We start from the raw sequence: 23167 nt of genomic DNA on the forward strand, positions 1-23167 counted from the left end.
ATCTTGACACATGCGGCTGGATTGGACGGTTCGCTAGTCAAGGGGGATGGCATTCAGGCTCAGACTATAAATGGAATCTAAAGGGTCAGGGCTTCATCAATTTTTTTTAAACTCCTCTTGCTTTTTTTTTTTTTTTTTTTTCCCACCTCCATATATAAAGGAGAAAGAAGTATGACAAAGCCAGCTTCAGATCCTTTGGTGACAGTAAAGTAGATTGACTGATACTTTTTCTTGGTAGAATTACAGTTCTGCTGAAGTTGTAAATCTTTTTTTTTTTTTTTTTCATGCCCAAGAAACTTTACCGAAGGATTTGATTTCAACTTGGAACTTTGGCAGGGAGTATCACTAACTTTCACCCAGCTCCTTTGCTCATGCTCCGCCCCCCTTGCCATAATTTGCAAGAAATTGTTGGTCAGCAAAGAGGTGGTGGTGTTTAAAAATAAAAAGCAGACGTATAAGGAGAGCCCATCAAATATTAAAAGCTTTCCCTTCTAGGGAACACAAACTCTGCCTCCCTCACTCTGTCTCTCTCTCCTTCTCTCTTTGTAATTGTAATGAACTGCATATTAAAGAAAAATAATTCAAAACTACTTCCTATAATTTAATTTTCTTTCTATAATGAAAAAAAATAAACAGGATGTAAGTTTTACCTTCTTGCAAAATAGCTTTTCTAATAATAAAATAACAGTCAATCAAAGTAGACACTTATCCATTTTACTTCTTAAATGGTGTAAAGCCTAGTTATTTATCACCTGATATTTTTTTTTTATCCGTATTAGGGAGATAAGGTATATTTTTAATCTAAGTGGCCAGACAAATAAAGAGAGAGAGAAGGACTTTAATTACTAATACTGTGTGAATTTTGGTGGGTAACTTGAAAGTTTTTCCTTTTCTGTCTTTGGGTTCCTCAGTTGATGAAACTAGATTCTCATATTAAGAAACATAAGATTAAACAATGTACCATCTTCACTTCAGTTCTTTGAACTTGTGAGATATTTAATTAAGGAGTAGTTATTAGTTAGTAAACAACAACAACAAAATAAACCAAAATAAACAAAGAAAAAACCCCCCAAAACCCACTAGCTAGTTTGGGGTTTTACAAAAGCATATATCAGATATATAAGATATATAAGAGCATATACATATATACATACATGTATAAGTATGTATGTGTAAGTACACATATTTGTATTCTAATTGTTGCATATTGTTATTTAAAGATATAGATTTATTAGCCGTTTTCTTTTGGTCTGATATAAAAGCATTCCCCAATTTGGGGAAGGTCACTATTCCTCTCCATATATTATAGCTAAGAGTGATTTAAAGTCTCATATTAGCAATAATTCACTTAAATCACATCTGACCCATAGTTATCAGTCTCCTTATATCCTGAAGTGGCATGATCTACTTGACTATATTACCCACATAGGTTCAGGAGAAGTATTTTATTAGTTCTTTCCTTCGCTACCCCACACCAAGGATTCAATCATTACCTACATTAGCTGCTGGTACCTCATTTTTTATATACAAGACAGTCAGGAGAACCTGAACATATTTTACCTAAGAATATGGAATATCTCAAATTTAAATAATTAGAATAGAATTTAAAAAAGAATGCTATGTCTTATAATAGAAACACTGTATTTTAAATAACAGAAATGTAGCCACCAATTTGTTTTGCTTTGGACTATCAAGGGAAGAATAGGGTTTTTCTGAAATTACTGAGTGATGGATAAACTCTTACTTTAATTCACAGCCTGTTTTATTTTATTTTTTAAGATTTATTTATTTTGAGAGAGAGAGAGAGAGAGAGCGAGCGAGCAGGGGAGGGGCAGAGAGAGAGGAAGAGAATCCCAAGCATGCTCCGTGCTGTCAGCATGGAGCCCAACTAGGGGGTCAATGTCACAAACTGAACTGTGAGGTCAGGAACTGAACTGAAATCTAGAGTTGGAAGCTTAACCGACTGAACCATCCAGGAGGCTCCACAGCCTATTTTAATACTTCCCTATTTGCAAAATCCTTTAAAGACTAAAAAAAAAAAAAAAAAAAAAAAAAAAAATTAAAAAAGGAAATCCCTGAAAATCTATGACAGGCTTACATGTAAAAGAACTTTTTATGTTCTGAGTCAAAAAAAAATTGAAATAAGAATATTTTACTTCATATTAAGGGGGAAATGACTTGATTTCACTATATATCTAAATCTCTTTATGTTACCAATTATATATCTCAGATTTATTTATTGACCAGAGGAAAGTATGTTGGAATAGAATTTTCTACTTAAAAAGTGGAGCTCACAAACGTACACGTGCCATTCATATCATATCAAGGGTACATGCTATCAATATGATATTACTATTGATATTAACCTTGACCATGTTGCTGAGGTAATGTTTGACAGGCTCGTCCCAAAACCATAACCTAGTATAATCATGAGAAGAACATCAATCAAATCCAAATTGAGGAACATTCTACAAAATTCCTGATAAGCACTTTTAATAATTGTCAAGATTATCGAAAACAAGGAAAGACTAAGAAAACTTCATAGACTAAAGGAGCCTGAGGCAACATGATGGGTCAATGTAATATGGTGTCCTAGATGTAATCCTGAAATAAAAGAGGAACGTTAAGTAGAAAACGAGGAAATATGAATAAATCATGGACTTTAGCTAATAATAGCACATCAATATTGGTTTGTTAATTGTGACAAAGGTACCATACTGAAATAAGATGTTAATAATAGAGAAACTGGGTGTGGAGTGCATGGGAACTTCCCTCAACTTTTCCATAAATCTAGATCTATCCTAAAATAAATTAATTTAGAAATTCTAAAACATGTAAAAATTCATCCTGAAACTTCAAATAAAAGAGATGTGAGGTCTCATTCCTACTTAGTCAATGTTCTTTGTGTTTTAGTCAGGTATAGTATAGAAGGACAGTCTAAACATGTTCATAATTTATAACACTGAGGTCTTTTTAAAAATGGTTAGTCCTATTGGGCACAATGTGTATGTCACTTGGTTAGCCATTATTTGTTATACACAGAACTTACATGTAGAGAAAGTAGAATTTTTTAAAAATATTTTTTAGGTTTATTTATTTATTTTGAGAGACATAGAGACAGTGTGAGTGGGGGAAGGGCAGAGAGAGAGGGAGAGAGACAATCTCAAGCAGGCTCAGCACTGTCAGCGCAGAGCCTGACGGGGGGCTTGAACTCAGAAACCATGAGATCATGACCTGAGCTGAAACTGAGAGTCGGACGCTTAACCAACTGAGCCACCCAGATGCCCCCTGCCTTTTTTTTTTTTTTATATTCTTTAGGTTTTGAGAAAGTAGAATTTAGAGACCTTCTACAACTATGATCCTGAGTAATTTAATATGATAATCAGAATCAAAACAAAATTGTTGTCTTGACCCCTCCTTTTTATAGGACTATGTGACAAGACTTACTTATAAGGGGAAAGAAGGGGAACAGCTGAGGAATCATGTTCTCAGTGACAGCTGATATGCTCTGTGCCCAGATCTTCCAAGTGTTCCTCATGCTTAACTGTACCATTGCTGTATAAGTTTTCTTAGATGTTTACCAAAATGCAGGAGAATGGCAGAGAGGGGACAAATTTATTACTAAAGACGGCTCATCATATTCTACCTTCTGATCTCTTTGTGTTTTTGTTTTTGTTTGTGTGTGTGTGTGTGTTTTGTGTGTGTGTATGTTTTTTGTTTGTTTGTTTTGTTTTTACCACATGGTCAAGATTCGTCACACATTAATCTGTTTCTTGTATGGTAGTGTAGGTTTTTAGGTTCTTTTTGGCTGAGATAAAATATTTGTTTTTTGTTAACTACACTGCAATTAAAATAAAAAATAAAATAAAATAAATACTGTTTTCTATTTGGAAATTCTAGGCCTGGGAAATGAGAGCAACCAGCATTTCTCCTTCGTTTCACTGGTCCTTCTCAGAGCCCAACATGCTGAATGACTGATTAAACAACCACAGGGACTGATTCATTCTACACATATTCACCATGTATTAAATTTTATGTCCTTTTATAATAGGCATTAGGATTACTGGGTGAGCAAGACAGATTGGGTTCCTGATCTCTTGGAGTTCTGTTGGAGATTTGGTGTGTGAAAGATCAATGACACGAAATGATTGCAAATTGTCACAAGTACAGACATACTCATTTTTACTGTGCTTCTCTCTACTGTGCTTCACAGATACTGTTTTGTGTTTTTTCTTTCCTTTTTTTTTTATTTTTTTTTTTTTACAAATTGAAGGTTTATGGCAACCCGATGTTGAGCAATTTTACCGGTGCCATTTTTTTCCAGCAGTATTTGCTCACTTTGTATCTCTGTGTCATGTTTTCATAATTCTTGTAATATTTTAAACTTTTTCATTATTATCATATTTATTGTGGTGATCTGTGCTCAGTGATTATGCTTGCTGAAAGCTTAGAGGATGGTTAACATTTTTTTTAGCAATAAAGTATTTTGTAATTAAGGTATATACATTGTTTTTTGAGACATAAGGCTATCGCACACTTAATTGACTACAGTATCATGTAAACATTACTTTTATGTGTACTAGAAAACAAAAAGTTCATTTGACTAACTTTATAGTGATGTTTGCTTTAATTTGGTGGTCTGGAACCAAACCAGCAACATCTCTGAGCCATGCCTGTGATACAAAGAAAGCAAACCCAGTGCTGTGAAAATAATGACTTCGGGTGGAGCAGGCACTCACTTAATATAGGCATTTTAGAGGAGCTCCCATTTCAACTTAAACAGAGACCCTTTTTTGGTACTTGGTTTATGCTTTTGGATTTCCTGAGAACTTAGAGCAGAAGTAATGATACTACATAATTTAAACTGTATATAATTTAACTGTTTACAAAATGAGTTCAAATGTAAAATTCTTCATAATTAGTAATGATTCTCCACCTTGATTGCATATTAAAATTACTTGGGGAGATTTTATTAAACACCCATGCCTGAGCTCCACTCCCAGATTCTGATTTAACTGGGCTAGTGGAGGGAGGGGCTAGGGAGCATGGGCAGCAGTATTTCTACAAGCTCTCCGGAGGATTCTAATGTGAAGCCAGATTTGAGAAACACTAACTATAAATACTCACACCTATGAACCAGGAGTCTGAACAAGGATGGTATTACAGCATTGTTTCTAATAGGAAGAAGATCACAACACAAATGCCTGTCAATAAAAATTGGTTAAATTGACATGGTATGTGTGGGGTTTTTTTTCCTATACAATTCTATGGAATAATGAGGTAGGCCAATATATTCTGATATGGAAAGATCTGTAAGACATGAAAATAGCAATTTACAGAATATGAAGTATAGTTTGATACCATATGTGTAAATATACTCACAAAAATCTATATAATTCTTTATGCATATATCAATGCATGTCTGTGTCGGCTATTGTTCAGACAGGTGAGAAAGGAGTTATGGGAACTTCGGAAAGATCCAAGCTCAGTGTAGATTCAGGGACAGTAGGGAAATATTAGGAAGACTACCTCCCATTATGCCTCAGAACAATGAAGCATGATATCAATCTTAGGATATGACTTTGAAAATGATGTCACTATGTTTCCTAAAATGTTCATGGCTAAGTGTGTTGCAGTGGAAAGGTGATAGCTGAAAATGACTTGGGATCTGGAAGGAGAAGGAACAGGGACTCAATTTTTGCAGTCTCACTCATTGTTATGCTCTCCCTTTAATGGCACTCTATGCTTTCTCAGTTGCGCCCAATTTATGGATGTCTGGGAGACGTACTCTACACAGACACGTGCGCGCGCGCACACACACACACACACACAAACCCTACAAGGACACACAAACTCACTGACACACACACGCTACAAGCACACACAAACTCATTGTAATGCACACGTGCGCACACACACACACACACATCCACGCTAAGAGCTTCTTATTACTTGTCAAAGGAGATGAATTTTGAATGCCTATAATTGTGATGTGAAAAATAGTAATGCATGTAGATTATGGCTTTTCCTCTTAGCATTTGTCCTCTGATGAAAGAGAAAGTCTTCTGAGTAGTTCCTGTGAGGAATGCGATTAAACAAAGAACCACACTACTCAGGGATTACTAAGATGGAAGGTAAGAGCTTTGGGGAACTCGCTGTGGAGGACACAGGTGCTGGCGGAGAACCAAGATGGCAGGACAGGGCAGACGTCTCTAGAGGTAATAGAGGAAGGGGGAACTTAGGAATAGTGAAGTACTAGAGAGCAAGAGATGACAGGAAATTGTAGTAAGAGTTGTCATGGACTAAGTTCTTGGACTTCCTTGATGTTTTAGAGAGAGAGGTGAATAAAATGTAAACCCCTGTTTGGGCTGGATTTCTTTAATTGTGACAACACTCAGGGCTGTGGCTGACCCATATCAGATACTCAGAGTTTATGATGAATAGATAATTTTGGACGATAACATGTAATTGTTTAAAGAAAATGAGTTTTATCTGAAACCACAAGGAAAAGCAAGATGATTTAAATAAAAAAAAATGTGTGTCTCAATTAAGCAAGTGAATAAATGGCAACAACTTTTAACAGGACTTTTGGGTTCCTCTTTTAGTATGGGGAAGGTGAGCGGACCTGGAATTCGTATTTCTCAGGTATACGATGAATCAATGTTAAACTCAGTCAAACCTTTCCATAAGCCACGGACAGAGAGTATAGATTTACCCTATGCTCCTCTTCTAGAGATAATGCAGTGTACAGAGCCTGCTGTGGGTATTGCTATATTTAGAACAAGATGCTTATTTTATTTTATTTTTTAATGTTTATTTATTTTGAGAAAGAAAGAGAGTACACATGCATTGGGGAAGAGCAGAGAAAAAGAGGGAGAGAGAAAATCCCAAGCAGGCTCCACAGTCAGTGAACATGATGACCTGACCCCAAATCAAGAGTAAGGTGCTTAAATGACTGAACCACCCACATGCCCCTAGAGAAAGATGTTTTTATTAAGGAGGGGCTACTTACTTTAGATGTGGGATGGGTGAAAAAATGATTCTCATGATTCTTGAAAAAAATATATTAATGCAAATGTGTAGTAGAGTTCCCAAGTATCTACTCAGTGAATGCCAAGCATTTAGCGTATACTACACCTACCTTGTGTAGAGCACTGCATCCAGATGATTGGTTTTAGGGAACTTTATTCAACAAACATTTGTTATCTAGCATGTCCTATGCATTCTTCTGGGCATTGTAGATACAGTTGTGAGCAAAAACTTGAGCTTACAGTTTGGTGAGGGAAACACTGGTAAATCATTACCCAAAGAAATATCAACTTATAACCGAGATGAGTGTTTGAGAGAAAATATAAACAGGGCTGTGAAAACACTGAGTTGGAAAAACTTGTGGGCATCACGAAGTCCTCCCTGTGGGCATGATGAAGTCCTCTCTAAGGAGAGGATATTTGGGTTAACAAGAGGAAGAGAGGGTTTCATAGGTGAGGGGGAAGGCATGAGGGTTCTAGACAAAGAGAAGAGTAGTGCACAAGCCATCCTGGTAGGGGCTGCCATATGCAATAAAGCCAATATTTATATAAAAGAAATATTAAGACAAATTAGAAACTACAGTACTTCAATGAGAGTAAAATTTTAAAGTAGATTTAAAGTGGCTGCATCAATTGTCTTCCAAATCAAAAAGACATTTAAAATTTAAAAACTTGACTTGTTGGGTGAGTCCATGTCTGCAAACTAACTCAGGAATCCCATCTGTCCAGCAGACTTCTAGCAAACTCAAAAAAAATCTTGAGAACACAAAGTGTGTAATGGACTTTATGGTCTTTCTCCTTGTGAGGAAAGGAAAAGACAGGTAGTAGTCCCATTTCACAGTGAAGACTTTGAAAAAGAAGAGCATTGACCACCTTAGAATCAGAAATTCAATGTGTGTTTCTCTCCTTCTACCAATCATGTTGCTCAAGTATCTGAATTTGTTGTGTGTGTTCCTCGCAGATATAATTTCTCAAAAGCATAGACACTGTTTTGTGCTTCCCCCAATATTGGGACCATTACAGGTGTTTAGTAAAGTCTTGTTGAATTACAGTGGAATTTTTTGTCGTAAATCCCTTATATATTCCTGAGGAAAAGAGGTTGTTGGTTAAGTATCTAGTAAACAATAATTGTGAAAATTTGAAGTTTTTCATGTAAAATGTTTTTTCCCTTGTGATAATCACTTTTCAGTATAATGTTTGGTTTAAAACTTTGTGTCAGTTTCCTTTGATGTATTACTTTAGGTAAAATAAGAACTAACTTGGATATGGGAAGAATTTGTGTGTGTGTGTGTGTGTGTGTGTGTGTGTGTGTAGATGGCAAGATGTTAATAATAGTTATCTCTGACTGGTAAAATTATACATAAATTTCCTTTTGCTTCTTCATATTTTATATTTCCTATTTTTCTCCTATGATTGCAGTTTATTTATATAATAAATAAGCAAATAATAAAATAATTTTAAAACCCAATAGTAAGGACTAAATACAAGTATAATATGCAGAGTTCATGTAAAAGCCTACTTTTTAAACTTATGCTTAAGGCTCAGGATTTTTCCCCCTCACACTTATATAGGTCAGTTCATGTCTGTGTGATAACTATGTGAAAACTTGCCAATGACAGGCACTTGAAATAAGAGGGTTTCATATAATTCCATGCCAGAACAGCTACTTCTCTAGATTTTGGCCCTTAGATGACATATTCACTGTGCCCAAAAATTTGCTTACTAAAGCTCTTCTATAACCTGTAATTTATTTTCTTCTGAGAGCTTTGTCTATAAATTACAATCCACATTTGGTGGATGAGATCTATATAACAGCCACATCTTCTTATTGACTTTTTCCACTTAACAAATTGGATAAAAAGTAGAATCCATGGTTCTGAATCTCTCAAGTCCTCAAAAATAGCATTTATTAAACCACACACTTTTCCAATCACAATTTGCTCCATCAGGTATCAGAATGTCTGCATGATTTATTCAAATAATGATTATGTAGCTCATAAAGCCCAATCTCAAAGCTAAAACAAGTGGTGAATGGTTGAATTATTCCTCTGTAAGACTATTGACTTGAGAAATTTGGTGAACTTCTGACTATGTGACCATTGACAATTTATTTAGCTTCAGAGAGACTTAAATACAAAATAAGAGAAATAAATGGAGTAATATCTAACTGGTTTTACTACAAAGTTCTATGGTTTTTGCTTTTTGAATGTCATTGTTATTAATGACCATCTCTTGAGGGTTAATGTGTATTATCTCCATCAATCATTACAACAACTCTTAGGTAGATATATAATTTCCACTTTACGGATAAAAAAAAACAACTCAGGAAGGTAAAGTAATATGCTAGTTACACACAGTAAAAGTGTCAAAAAACAGAAACACAACCTGGTTTTGATTCAATCTAAAGCTTAATCTCTTAACTATTGCTTTCTATTGGCCAAGGGTAAGATAGTTACATAGCAAAAACTAGGTGTATTGTGTCTCAGCCCTTCTGTTATGGTAGAATTAAATCTTAGCTTGTAAAAAAGGATTCATTTGAAGGTTGTGTTTCAGAAGAAGAGGGGCTTTAAGATAGAAAAGGAGGCTAGCAATGCTGATGGCAGAGAGACCTTGGGAGTTCTGGCAACCACAAAGTGGAAGTGCACATGCAACAGTGATAGGATCACACTCTTGGATTCGTTATCCAGAGAAAAACTTACATATATGATCACCAATGACCTGTGGGATTTGCAAGAGGGACTCCTAATGATAGCCAACAAGGCTGGATTTGATCTGGTTCCCAACTGCCTCCCTAGTGTCCCCACACTGTTCCCTTCCCTTTGAATATCATGCTGTGGTCACAGTGACTTTCCCTACACAGGGTCTGTCATTGCTGTATCCTTTGCCTGGAACCCCTTTTCACATACATTTTCCTTGGCACCTCCTAAGATCATTTAGATTTAAGCCAAGTGAAATCTCTTCAGAAAGACCTTCCACAATCATACAATCCTAAGTAGCTCCTATTCTAGTCATTCTTTAGGCCAACATATGGTTTTATTTTCTTCATAGCCTTTATAAGCTTTATAATTTTACTTTGTTTTCTAATATATTTTGGAAGTGAGATCCATGAGATGAGGGATTCATCTGTCTAGTTCTGTACTGAAGCTCAAGCTCTTACTCACAGTAAGCTTAAAACAATTATCTAGTTACCGAATGGATGAATAAACAAATTGAAGACTGTCATGAATTTTGATGTTACCAGTTATAATTAAATGACCCAAGACAGTTTGGAACTCCAAAAGTTGAGTTTGGTGTATGGCAATGTGTGAGTAGAGAATTGATGGCTAGAGCCCATTCTGGAAAGATGAGGACTTTTATGTTATTTAGTCAAAGGAAGGAAAAACAGTGGCTCAAGGGAAATTTTCATTACGTAAAGTGTCATAGTAAGAGAATAGTCATCAGCTATTCTTAATATGAGACTAATGGGGATGAGTGAAAAGATTTCCAGTTGCAAAGAAGTAACTTACCAACTGGAGATTATGAGATAACTCAAACATGTTCTGAAATGTTGGAAACTGTTTCCTCTTAAGAATAGATAGGTGTTTAAGTGCAAGCTTGCTAAAAGACTAGAAGTGGGTAATAAAGATAATTTTTTAAATATTTATACTCCTTTCATCACTAAGTTTTTAACTGTATTATTTCTTTAACACTCCATAAATCCCATCCTTGTGTAAGTAGGAGATGGGTATTATTTTTCTCCTTCTGCTCTTAGAGTTACCTTGTTAGAGGTCATGCCACATCCAGGGTAAGCCATGGCCAGTGCTTGGGAATCTTGTCTTCCAAGGGAGAAGGTGAGCCATGTGGAAGTGGAGACAACATGATTCTTTACATGGTTAGCATGCTACTTCCCTTGGAGTGGCGGGGGGTGTAGGGTTTCTCAAGGAAGGACATTTATAGTGATTAAAATTGCTCAGAGCTTGCTTCATTGTGTAATTCTGATACTGTAGTATGTGATTCTGGCAAGAGGGGAGTATGAAAGGGACAGAAAATCCCAGACAGTGGCACAGAAGGACATACGGTATTGATGTTACCTCATGAGAAGGGGCTGTGGCAGCAAGAGAACACTCACTGATTGGTCAGACTCTCATTCAGGAATGCTTCTTGGTTGCCTCCTGAGAAGGAGGGCTGAGAGTCCAAATGCCCAAGGGCAAAGACTGTCCATTGGTCCACTATCATTCTGTGATAGAGAGTAGAGCTCCAAGAACAAACTGGCAGAAGCAGCTCTGGGAGTTGATATTTTTCTGGGAAAGAAGGCACAAAGTTTCTTCTAGGACAAAAGCATCAAGAACAATTTCTAACTGGGGGCACCTGGGTGGCTCAGTCAGTTGAGCGTCTGACTTCGGCTCAGGTCATGATCTCACAGTTTGTGGGTTCTAGCCCCACATCTGGCTCTGTGCTGACAGCTCAGAGCCTGGAGCCTGTTTCGGATTCTGTGTCCCCCTCTCTCTCTGCCCCTTCCCCCCGCTCATGCTCTGTCTCTCTCTGTCTCTCAAAAATAAATAAATGTTAAATTTTTTTTAAAAGAACAATTTCTAAATGTGTGCACACATTAAAAGCTAGGCATAGCTTAGCTCCACTCCTAGGCCTACGTCCTCCAAAAATGTCTGCATATATGCATCAAGATGTACATAAACGTCTTTAGTAACATTCACAATAGCACAAAACTGGAAACAATTCAAATGTCCATCAATAGTAGAAAGGATAAGTAAAGTATGGTATATGATCATATATTGCCCAGCAATAAGAATGGACAAAGTACAAGTATGTATAGAAGATGGATGAATCTCATGTAGTATTGAGTTACTGAACTCAGATCAAAAACCAATATGTACTGTCTGATGCCATTCATCTAAAGTTCAAAGCCAAGTGAAACTGGCTGATGGCATTACCCCTGAGAGGAGGGTGGGCTAGGGATGGAGAGTGAAGTGGCAAGCGGTTACACGAATATGTTCACTTGGTGATAAAATCATCAGGCTGTACGCTGAAGATTTTTGCACTCTTCTGAACGTAGCTCATACTTTAATTAAAAACTTAATTATGAAAAAGATGTAATACTACCTTCCAAAGCAAAGTGAATGACATTAAATGGAATCAAAGGGTCAGGGGGCTTTGTTTTTAAGCTTGTGTTGGTAGCTTCAGATGGCATGAGTGTCACTGTCTCCATATTGAGGACAGGCAGCAACTGCAGGGACAGGAATAGCCCGTGGCTGACGGTGCATTTGCTTCTGGTCCTGGTCAAGGTTTTCTAATTCAGGCGCAAGAGAGTATCCATGTCTCCAGGAGACCACACTGTGGCATGTTAGGCATTCTCTAGGGACCGGCAGCCTTAGTTCGTGCATTTGGAGGAGCTCTGGAGGAGGGGACAGGACAATGGTCTCGCCTGTTCTGCTGTAAACCAGCACCAGGATTTTTAAAATGCGAGACACCTGTACCCCTGTAATTATAAATCTCCACGTGAGATTTCTAGCTTTTGAATTGCCCGATACATTCTTCTCTATCAAGTAATTGTGGGCTTTTCTGACATGGAGAGAGTTGGGACCATTACAGCTCGGAAGGAGGTAAATGGAGTGGCAGCGGCCCTTTTCTCAGCGTGGAATGAACTATTTGTAGTCAAGACCAACTACACGTATTGATTCTCATCAAGCGGGATTCTTTACAGAGTGAAAACATTGTCTGCCCTGGAGGTGAGCCCCACAGGACTGTTCCTGCCATTCTCTTTCAAATGCACAGATTAAACTCCTCATAAAATGAGTCTTCTGACACATCCACACTGTATATATTAAAATCCCCTTGGTGCCTTTTTGACAGTTAGGATTCAAGTAGCTTCGATGGTACAGCCTGTGTACCAGCTGGCAAGGTAATTTTTTTTTCCTTCCCTGGAAACTGTAAAGGAAGAAGTCGATTGCTGTTTGTTGAAATAGGCTGTATATCTCACAAGTTCCATCTCAATAATCTTCTGGAGGCAAGAATGAATTTGGGATTGTAAAGGGCATTACAATGTGGCTAAGTAAATAGCATAAGGTCCCTCAACACCTGGCCAGCTAGCAATGTTACAATGTGATTTGGAGACTTTACATTCCAGTGTCTTTCTTCAGCAAACACAGCCTGAAAGGTCTTACACAGAGACAGAATTTTAAGTCCAAACACTGAGAACACTTGGTCTTCAAACTCCAAAGCAGTCATATAATCCTCTGAGAAGTGCCAGAAACTTCCCAGCTAAACTTTATTGTCTCCATTTTTTTTTTAAGAGAGAGTGCATGTGAGAGGGTGAAAAGGGCAGAGAGAGAGAGGGAGAGAGAGAGTCCTAGACAAGCTCCATGCTCAATGCAGAGCCCGATGTGGGGCTCGATCTCACACCCTGGGATCATGACCTGAGCCAAAATCAAGTCAGATGCTCAACCAACTGAGTCACCCAGGCACCCCTCCGATGATTGTTAAATCCAATATGCCTTAGGTTTTCCCTAAAATTTAGCTTTTTGAGTTGTATTTATATTCTTGTATATTTCCCCAGCTTTAAGACTAGACTCTGCCATTATGTGTCTCTAAAGAAAACCTATAGTGCTGTGCATTGATATTACAAGTCTAGAAATCCAAGATATCCTGGCAAAAAGAGGAAGACATGTGGTTGGGGCTTGGAAGAGTGAAGAACCAGCAGGTTGAGTGCTCAAGTTTGTTGTTTGGTTTGATCCCATTTCTTCTACCAAATTGTAAATGTTTCTTTAAGTGTGAAGGAGAAGGACTATCTAAAGCAGGCCTTGTATGTGAGTGAGATTATTTTTATAGTCTTCTCACAATGATGTATTTCTCCTAGAATGTTGAAGACACATGGATAAACTCATACTTCAGGTCCTGCTACTTTTCTCCTCACACATTGGATTCTTGTCATTCTTCCCTTCTTCAGTTCATTCATTTTTATCCATGTACTTCAACACCTTTGGATACTTGGATACGCTATCTTCTCTCCCTGGATTGCCCTTCCCACCTTTCTTTCTATGATCGTTTTCTTCCTATTTGCCAAATCTTAGCCTAGATATCTCCTTGGAGAGGCCTTACCTATTACACTAACCTGAAGTAGATTCTACTTCCCCTCTTACATATTGCGATACTTCATTCACTGAACTCATGGCATTTATAAGAATTTGAATATTTGTTTACTTGATTGTTGTGCATCTTGCTTATTCCAATGCAAATCCCATGAGGCAGCATTCATGACTCTCTTGTTTAGTGTTGTAGTTATCTAACTTAGCACAGTATTTGACATATACTATGCTCAATACATATTTGTTGAATAAGTGAATGAATAAACTCATTTTTGGTGATATATTTTTCTTTTTACTATAGGTTTTTTTTTCTGAGAATGGTGTCTTAGATGTCTCCCCAACCTCTCCCCAGGAGAGGACTGTTTTAATTTTTTTATGTTTATTTTTTTAAATATTTGAGACAGAGAGAGAGTACATGAGCAGGAGAGGGACAGAGAGAGACAGAGACAGAATCTGAACAGGTTCCAGGCTCCGAGTTATCAGCACAGAGCCTGACGTGGGGCTAGAACTCACAAACCACAAGATCATGACCTAAGCCGAAGTCAGACACTTAACCTACTGAGCCACCCAGGTGCCCCAACTGATTTAATTCTTTAAATAAAAAAAGTAAAAATAAACATTCATTACAGTTTTGGAGAAAGGAAGTAAGAGAGCTGCTTTTCATTCCTCTTTCCAACCCTATATTTGTTATCTATTGCTGCATAACAAATTACCTCAAAACAGCCTAAAACAACAATTAACATTTATTATTTCACACAATTTCTATGGGTCAGGAACTCAGGATCAGCTTAAATGTGTGGTTCTGGCTCAGAGATTCTCATGGGGTTGTCAATATGTCAGCCAGAGCTGCAGTCACCTGTAGACTTGCTTGGAACTGGAGGGTCCATTTCCAGCGTGGTCCACTCACCTGGCTAGCTTATAGGGGCTGGATATTGAGAGGAGGGCTCAATTTCTTGCCAGATTGGTCCCTGTTTATGACCATTTGAAGGTCTTCACAAAATGGCAGGTGACTTCCTCTACAGCAAGTGATCCAAGAGAGCAATCTTAAGCCACAATGATTTTTATGACCTTGCCTTGAGAGTCACGCATTTTTATTCTCAATGTACTATTTTTTATTCATGTCAACCTATTTGATGTGGAAGGGGACTTCCTAAAGTTGTGGATACCAGGAGACAAAAATCCTTGGAGGCCAGTTAAAAGCTCGCTTTCACAAGCCTCTCTTTAGTTTGTAGGTTTTTTCATTCTGCTTCTTTTCCTCAGTCAGCCAGTAGCCACATCAACCCCGTAATAAAGGGATAGCTCAGGACACAGGAGACACCATAGTAGATATCTGCATGCAGGGAGACAATATTGTTTGTGCTTATCAATATCAATTTCTGTGTGCACAGAGATCTCTTAGGCCTATCACTGTGCCTGCATAAACAACAATATATAGAGCGTTCTCCACAAATAAAAAAATTTTTGAGTGAGAATGAAAAAGCAAACAAAGGGATTGATTTCTTCCCTCATGAACCTGAGGGCAAGTTTTGTGCTGTGACTTCCATATACAATTACCAGTCTTCAGAAATACATATCAGTTTTAATAAAAAATAATTAAGCATGCTATTAACTTCTAACTTTCATCGCCTGAGTAGATGCCTAAAAGACTCAAAACCCACTCAACACAAACCAGACAATTCTTTCACTTTCACTCATGGGTAGTTTTATCCCTTTCTTTTTCTCTGATTTAAAAAAAAAGAGTACTTGCATTTGGTGAAGCTTATTCCAGTCATTAAATTTAATGTCCAACACACAGAATGGGTATTTATAATCCTGTACCTACTTACCTTAGTCATAATTCATCACCAAAAACTGTTTTATATATGTTAACCCTATGGACACAACTACTTTAAGTTTATATCCTACTTATTTGTAAAATGCTTTGGGGTTTTTAAAAATATCCACACTCCATTAATATTTACCCAAGTTGTCTTTCCATAAAAGGTACAAAGACTGTAAGACCCAACTTCAGCAGTGATGCATCAGGTGACATTTTATATCATGAGAATGTCATTCATTCTGACTCTCCTTTAAGTGATTCGGTAGCTAGGCTTTGCTAAAGAGAATTTTAAAAGGACTGCCAGAAACTTAAAATTAGGAACTCTCATCCTGTGCTTGTGGGAGTATACGTCTATGGCATAACTACTTTGTAGATCAGTTTAACAGTATCCAGTGAGGTTGAAGTTGTGTATATCCGATGGCCCAGTAATCCCAGTCCTGGGTACATATATTAGGAATACTCAGCCACACAGCATGAAAATGTGCCCCGAGCATTGTTGTAGTGAAAAATTTAGAAAGCATAAAAGGTAAAAACACAAATGAGTGGCAACATAAACCATGAAATATATGAGATACTGATATAATGCATTCAATGCAATACTCTCCAGAAGCAAAAATGAATAAAACAGTACATATATCAACATAGACGAGTCTCTCAAACATTACACTTAAAGATAAAAAACAAATTGTAGAAGCTATACATGCATATGATTCCATTTGTATAGCTTAAAACATGCAAAACAATATTATGTATTGTTGATGGTCTAAACAGAATAAAAGTACAACATTGATGAAAGTGACAAACCCTGAATTTAAGATAGAAATTTTCTTTGTAAGAAGAAGAGAAGGCAAATGGGGTCTGGGGAATGTAGATAAAAGGGTATAATTATAGTTGTAATGTGTTATTTCTTGTGCTACATGATGAATGTATGAGTTTTATTTATTTATTTATTTATTTATTTATTTATTTATTTATAAGAGAGAGGGAACACACTAGTGGGGGAGGGCAGAGAGAGAGAGAAAGAGAGAGAGAGAGAGAGAGAGAGAGAGAGAGAGAGAGAATCTTAAGCAGGCTCCACACTCAAGTGCAGAGCCTGATGCAGGGCTTGATCCCATGACTCTGAGATCATAACCTAAGCCAAAATCAAGATTCGGATGCTCAACCGACTGAGCCACTCAGGTGCCCCTGTTTTAGTATTTTTTTCTTTGTGAAATATTTTGTAATTAAAAATCCAAATGAAGTGCTAAAATCTTCTGAGAACTGTGTGGTTATTTAATGGTAAAAATTGGGAAAGAATTCTAACATTAATCAACTTGTGTGCAAACATTTTCTGTGATATTTTTTACTGGAATTTCTGTATTTTTTATATAGACCTCTGCTGCTTCCAACATTGACTTCACTTTTTATCCAGGTGATTGTTTTGTATAAAATCAAATGTACCCCTCTTTCACTTCCATTGGTGACATAAGGTCCTTTTTGGCTTGGTGTATTATTTGGCTGTAATGTTTGATTTATATATAAAAATCTGGCTTTTAAAAAATAAAGATCCTAAGAAATAAATCTACGTTCATAAAAGTGACAAGTACATGCTTTAGGATTTCTAAACTGCTTCCCCCACATATTCTAAATAAGCTTTAAAATAGAGCATTCAACAATTATTTGCTCTTCTGCGCTTTCTGTTTGCCTTTTCAGTCTTTCATAAGAGTTCAGGAAAAGGAAGAAAGGAAGACAGGAAGGAAAGGACACTGAGAGTGGCTAGCTTTTTTCTGTACATGATGTAGTTGCTGCACTTTTCTCCTCAGGCAAGTGCTTAGGGGTTTACAGATTAAATTTATCTCATTTAGTGCTTTGGAATTTTTCTCATATAGTCTCTGGAGAAATACACATCTTGAAGCTTGGCACTGGCTATCCTGGAACGGCTGTACCAGTTATATGTTCCAATAATTATATCTAAATATCTGTGATCTTTCAAAAATGTCACCCCAATATTCATAGAGTGAAATTTCCAGCAACCTGTCAGAAACATAGCAAACAACAAACAAAAACCTAGGGAAAAAGGAAAAATAAATCCCAGAGGCAAAGACATAGTTGTCCAAGTTTTATTAAAGCCTTGGTTCTCACCCCATCCAGATTTCTCAAAAAGAAAAAGGAAAGGACACAAATAATAAAATCACAAATGAAAGAGGGAGATCACAACCAACACCATAGAAATACAAACAATAATAAGAGAATATTATGAGCAATTATATGCCAACAAATTGGGCAATCTGGAAGAAATGGACAAATTCCTAGAAACATATAAACTACCCAAACCAAAACAAGAAGAAATAGAAAATTTGAACAGACCCACAACCAGTAAAGAAATTGAATCAGTAATCAAAAATCTCCCAAGAAAAAAAAATCCAGGGCTGGCTGGATTCCCAGGAGAATTATTTTAAAGAGGAGTTAACACCTATTCTTTGAAGCTGTTCCAAAAAATAGAAATGGAAGGAAAACTTCCAAATCCATTCTATGATGTCAGTATTACCTCGATTCCAAAACCAGACAAAGACCCCACTAAAAGGGAGAATTACAGACCAATCTCCCTAATGAACATGGATGCAAAAATTCTCAACAAAATACTAGCAAACCAAATCCAACTATACAGTAAAATAATTATTCACCACAATCAAGTGGGATTTATTCCTGGGCTACAGAGCTGTGGTTCAACATCCACAACCCAATCAACATGATACATCACATTAGTAAAAGAAAGGATAAGAACCACATGATCTTCTCAATAGATGCAGAAAAAGCATTTGACAAAATACAGCATTCTTTCTTGATAAAAACCCTCAAGAAAGTAGGGACAGAAGGAACATACCTCAAGGTCATAAAGGCCATATATGAAAGATCCACCACTAATATCATCCTCAAAAGGGAAAAACTGAGAGCTTTCCTCCCAAGGTCAGGAACACTACAAAGATGTCCACTCTCACCCTGTTGTTCAACATAGTGTTGGAAGCTCAGCAATCAGACAACAAAAATAAATAAAAGGCATCCAAATCAGCAAGGAAGAAGTCAACTTTCACTCTTCACAGAAGATATGATATGCTACATGGAAAACCCAAAAGACTCCCCCAAAAAACTGCTAAAACTGATACATGAATTCAGCAAAGTCTCAGGATATAAAATCAACATACAGAAATTGATTGCATTTCTATACACCAATAATGAAGCAGCAGAAATAAATCAAGGAATCAATTCCATTTACAATTGCACCAAAAACCGTAAAATACCTAGGAATACACCTAACACAAAAGGTAAAAGATCTGTAGGCTGAAAATTATAGAAAGCTTATGAAATAAATTGAAGAAGACACAAAGAAATGGAAAACCATTCCATGCTCATGGATTGGAAGAACAAATATTGTTAAAATGTTGATATTACCCAAAGCTATCTACCCATTCAATGAAATACTTATCAAAATAACATGAGTATTCTTCACAGAGCTAGAAAAAGCAATTATAACCAGAAAAGATCCTGAATAGCCAAAGTAATCTTGAAAAACAAAACCAAAGCTGGCATCACAATTCCAGACTTCAAGCTGTATTACAAAGTCATAATCATCAAGACAGTATGGTACTGGCACAAAAACAGACACAGAGATCAATGGAATAGAATGGAGAACCCAGAAATGGACCCACAAATGTACGGCCAACTAATCTTCAACAAAGCAGGAAAGAATACCCAGTGGAAAAAAGATAGTCTCTTTAGCAAATGATGTTGGGAAAACTGGACAGTGGCATGCAAAAGAATTAACCTGGACCACTTTCTTACACCATACACAAAAATAAACTTAAAATGAATGAAAGACTAAAATGTAAGATAAGAAATCATTAAAATCCTAGAGGAGAAACCAGGCAACAATTTCTTTGACCTCAGCCACAGCAGCTTCTTATTAGACCTGCCTCCCAAGGCAAGAGAAACAGAAGCAAAAATGAACTATTGGGACCTCATCAAGATAAAAAGCTTCTGCACAGTGAGGGAAACAATCAATAAAACTAAAAGGCAATTGGCAGAATGGGAGAAGATATTTGCAAATGACATATCAGATAAAGGGTTAGTATCCAAAATCTATACAGGATTTATAAAACTCAACACACAAAAAAACAAATAATCCAGTGAAGAAATGCACAAAGATATGAGCAGACACTTTTCCAAAGAAGACATCCAAATGGCTAACAGACATGAAAAGATGTTCAACATCACTCATCATCAGGGAAATATGAATCAAAACTACAATGAGATACCACCTCACACCTGTCAGAATGGCTAACATTAACAACTCAGGAAACAACAGATGTTGGCAAGGATGTGGAGAAAGGAGAACTCTTTTGCACTGCTAGTGGGAATGCAAACTGGTGCAGCCACTCTAAAAAACAGTATGGAGGTGCCTCAAAAAGTTAAAAATAGAGCTACCCTACTACCCAGCAATTGCACTACTAGGTATTTATCCAAAGGATATAAAAATGCTGAATAGAAGGGGCACAAACAACCCAAGGTTTATTGAAGCACTATTGACAATAGCCAGCATATGGTAAGAGCCCAAATGTCCATAGAATGACTAATGTATAAAAAAAAAAATGTTTTATATACCTACACACACACACACACACACACACACACACACACATACACACACTGGAATATTACTCAGCGATCAAAAAGAATGAAATCTTGCCATTTGCAAGATTTGTGGATGGAACTAGAATATATTATGCTAAGTGAAATAAGTCAGAGAAAGATAAATATCATATAATTTCACTCATATGTGGAATTTAAGAAACCAACTGATGAACATAAGGGAAGGGAAAGAAAATTAAGATAAAAACAGAGAGACAAACCATAGGAGACTGTTAAATACATAGAACAAACTTAGGGTTGCTGGAGGGGTGTTGGGTGGGGGGGATGGGTTAAATGGGTGATGGGCATTCAGTAGGAAACTTGTTACGATGAGCAGTGGGTGTTATATGTAAGTGATGAATCACTAAACTCTACTCTTGAAACCATTATTACACTATATGTTAACTAACTTGCATTAAAAAAAAGTGTTGATTCTTAATCTTGGCTACACATTGGAATCACTTGGGGAGCTGTGAAAAAACCCACTGATGCCTGGTGTCCTTCCCGGAGATTCTAATTTATAAAGTGTGGATGCAGTCTGGGCATCAGAATTTTAAAGAAACTTCCAGGTGATTCTAACGTGCAGTAAAGTTTATGAGCCACTGCATTAAATTGTTTAATTTTTTTTTCTGTATGAGAGAACTTGAAAGTGTGATTCAAAATTTACTGAATCCTAATTCATATATAGTCCTAACCACTGTTGAATCAGATTATGCAGATTAAAGGTAACTAGTGACAGGCTAATTCTGTGTAAAGCCAGGCCCAATGCAGACTGTAATGAGAGCCGGCAGCCAGAACGCAAGGGAGGAGGAGGAATGCTCATTCTTTCCTCTTGTGTGAGTAGAAGCAGAAGCCTATTAACAGTACTTCTGGATGTTAAGCATCGGAGAAATGATGTCATGAGTACTGAGCAGTGCTTTGGACATAGTGAGCATCTAATACAGATTCATGAAAAAAAATGGATGAATAAATGAATAAAAGGAGGAAATGTTGAGAGGAATACTCAGTGAAAGACGCATGCTTGGGTGAACTAAAATCACCCTGCAATTCTCTAACACTTCTGAAATAAAGAGGTTGCGAGTTTCATCTCTCTCTTCTATTTATTCCCCTGGCATTTTCTGTAGAAAGGAACTATATCTTTGCAATGTTGATTCTCCCTGATCCTAAACAGGAATGGAGATTGCTGTTCATCTCCGTTCTGGTTTGAGTTCACTCATCACTTACTTCCCTCCCAGGAAGCTAGAAAAGGAAAGTTCTTTCTTCACAGCTGTCCCAAGATCAAGAGGTTCCCAAAATAAAATTAAACACCGAACATTCAAGGACATTTCAAGATGAGATATGCTTCCTTTTTTACTTTCTCAGCACTACCTTAAGTATCGAAAAGAACATTTGATGAATGATAGTTTTGGGGCGATTTTTAATTTCCTCACCAGCTCAGGAAGCATGTTCCGTCTCCCACTTTGCCATGCTTGCCTCGCTGCCCTCTGCCCTGCACCGCTGTAAACTTGTTCACAGAGGATGTGCCTGCGCTTTGAGACAGCCCTCAGCTCCCTCACATCAATTCTGTTAACGGGGCTTCGTCTCAGGATATTTACACCACTTCAGGTTGAATTAAGTCCTCCTTAACCTTCCCGGAGGAGGCAGGGAAATATTGAAGTGCCTGCTTCCCTTATCCCTTCGCTAAATCAATACTGCACTTGACTGGCTTCCACTTGACTCCTTATGTGCAGTATTAAAGAATTTCTTTCCAGCAAACACTGAAGAGGATCGGACCAAAAAATGAAGTGCCTAAGTATGTCAGACTAATGAGGACAGAGAAAAAAAAAAGCGGGAAAAAGTTTTGTCTACTTTTGCCTTTTATGAGTCCTGGTGTCATGATACAAGGTTGCCATTTCTGTTCAGTCTCCAATACAGAAGGGAAGAAAGGCATAGGGAAGTGTCTGGTTTTTCACTTTATTTTTTAAGTGTATTTATTTATTTTGATAGAGAGAGAGACAGAGGGAGAGAGAGAGAATAAGAGGAGGAGGGGCAGAGAGAAAGAGACAGAATCCCAAGCAGGCTCCATGTTGCCACCACAGAGCCTGACGTGGGGTTCAAACTCACAAACAGTGAGATCATGTCCTGACCCCAGATCAAGAGTCAGTTGCTTAACCGACTGAGCCACCCACCTGCCCCTGGCTTTTTACTTTAAAAATAGAATAACCGGGTTTCCTGGGTGGTTCAGTCAGTTAAGTGTCTGACTTCAGCTCAGGTCATGCATGATCTCAGGGTTCATGGGTTCGAGCCCCACGTGGGTCTCTGTGCTGACAACTCAGAGCCTGGAACCTGCTTCAGATTCTGTGTGTCCCTCTCTCTCTGCCTCTCCCCTGCTCGTGCTGTCTCTCTCTCTCTCTCTCTCTCTCTTTCTCTCAAAAACATAAAAAAAAGAATTGGTGCCACTTATTTATTTTAGGAAAAGTCTTATTTTTTATTGTAAGTAAAATAAAAATTTTAACATGAAAACAAAAATAGGCAAAAGACTCAATGACGTAACTCTTGGGTTAAATTTTTTTTAATGATTTTCTTTGTTGTTGTTT

The sequence above is a fragment of the Felis catus genome, chromosome C1 (genome assembly GCF_018350175.1).
Source record: "Felis catus isolate Fca126 chromosome C1, F.catus_Fca126_mat1.0, whole genome shotgun sequence".
Lineage (NCBI taxonomy): Eukaryota > Metazoa > Chordata > Mammalia > Carnivora > Felidae > Felis > Felis catus.